At 65.0% G+C, this 1,917-nt stretch overlaps 1 protein-coding gene across 3 annotated transcripts in view; it reads right to left on the bottom strand.

The window, feature by feature from the left end:
* The window catches only part of ACY1 (aminoacylase 1), an 8,212-nt gene that overhangs the window by 3,562 nt on the left and 2,733 nt on the right, over positions 1–1,917 (bottom strand). The gene's annotated exons all lie outside the window — the stretch shown is intronic.

Below are 1,917 nucleotides of genomic sequence, written 5' to 3'. Positions count from 1 at the left end.
GGCAGCGGGCAGGGGCGGGCAGGGGCGGAGCGGGGGGCACAGGGCGTGCTGAAGGTAGGAGTAGGCAAGGGGAATGGGGGCAGGACGCAAGCAGGGGGTGGGCCGGGCACCCTCCTGCCCCACACGAGAGGCAGAGAGATGGGGATGGAGCCCGGGAGCCCCGCGGCGCTTGGGGACACAGGCAGAATCCAGAGCAGCATCAGTTTATTGGCCTTGTGACAAACGACACCCTGTCCTGTCAGCAAGGGACACCCTCAGTGTCCCCCCCGCCACCCTGGGGACACCCCAAAAGAGAACAGCACCCTTCATGCCAGCTATCTTTGTCTCCCAGTCCCTCGGGATGCCCCCGCCCCCTGTCCTCCGCTCAGCAGGGGACGAGGCAATGCTCACTTCAGCTGGTTTAGGAAGCCCAGCAGGGCCTGGTGGAAGTCCTCCGGCTTGTCCAGGTAGCAGGCATGGCCAGCATCAGGCACCATGGCCACACGGTGCCTGGGGAGGTGCCGGAGGCTCTGCAGGGCCTGGGGACCCAGGCTTGTGTCATGGTCACCGTACAGGATCAGGGTGGGTGTCTTGGTAAGGGGAGAGAGAAAACCAGAGAGTTGTCAAAGGGGGAAATGGCCACCACACTTCCCCTGGGCTGTGCCCACCTCCATCCGTCACCACAGCAGGCTGCAAAGCTCAGGGAAGGCAGGTGTCAGCCTCCCTGTGAGCTCAGCGGGGCACAGATCACCCTCGCTCACCCCGAAACAGGGCCACCCTCCATGTCACCCTCCAGCCAGCTGGCCCATGAGGCTCGTCACCACCCAAGGACCCCCCAGGAGCCCAACAACCCACCTCACCTGGACTCGCTGGTACCGCTCAGCAGCATACTCCTTGGTGCCCACGGGTGCAATGGGCACGAAGCCAGCCAGCCGGTCACCCTGCGCCAGAAGGAAGGGCAGGGCAAAGCGGCCACTCATGGAGGGGCTGACGAGAACGGGCCTCCGCATGCCCAGCTCCTGGAGCACATGGTCCAGGAAAACCACCCGGCCCTGTGCTGTGGCCACCATCTCTGCTGAGGGCGAATCCCCATAGCCTGGCATAGGACAAAGGGCATAGGGTGGGCACAGGGCAGGGGAAATTGTGCAGCCTGCAATGGTCTCCTCCCCAAGGCTCAGGTGGTGGAAAAAAATGGCCATCTGATCAAGCCCTGATGGTTGTACAGCAACAGCCACATGCCAGCTGGACCGAGTCAGCCTCAGGCAAAGGGTGGCCATGGAGGTCGATGCCCTGGGCCAAAGCCAAATCCCCAGCACATTGCCCCATGGGCCACCACTAGCTGCCTCAGGAGGTCCAGAGCCCTCCCTAAAGAGGTTGAGAGCCCCACAGTTGCTCAGGGGAAGGGCTGGAGATGCCCAGAGGGATCAACTTGGGTGCAGTGCCATGGTCCTACCAGGCAGATCTATTGCGACCACACGGTAGCCTTCTCCGGCGAGCAGTGCCAGCGTGCCCAAGGCCTCCCACGTCTTGGAGGTGAACGCCTGCCCATGCAGGAACAGGACATCGGGCCTGTGGTGGGGAAGACAGGCGGGAAGGGGTTCAGGGAAGATGCCATGCCCGCACACGTCCAGCGGCCACGAGGACTGGTGGAGAGCGATCCCCAGGGGCCCTCACCCCCCGCCTTCCGCCGCCACGGGAGCGGGCGGGCTGACCCACCTCCCGGGGCCGGCAGCACCGCTGGCCTGGGGCCCTGCAGAAACCTCCCTGTAGAAGACGGGGGGCTCTCCCGCAGCCATTCCCGTTCGCGCAGTGGTGTTGGCCGCCTGCTGGCCCCGCTGCCCCTCATCAGGCCGAGTGCCTGCCGAGCGCTGCTCGTGCTGGGCGGCCGGGAGCAGGAGGTAGAGGAGGAAGGTGAGGAGCACCCCGAGGAATAAGAGC

This window comes from Athene cunicularia (assembly GCF_003259725.1).
Source record: "Athene cunicularia isolate RWA chromosome 12 unlocalized genomic scaffold, athCun1 chr12_part1, whole genome shotgun sequence".
NCBI classification, from domain to species: domain Eukaryota; kingdom Metazoa; phylum Chordata; class Aves; order Strigiformes; family Strigidae; genus Athene; species Athene cunicularia.
The sequence above is the reverse complement of the archived record's forward strand: the minus strand, read 5'-3'. Positions and strand labels throughout refer to the sequence as shown.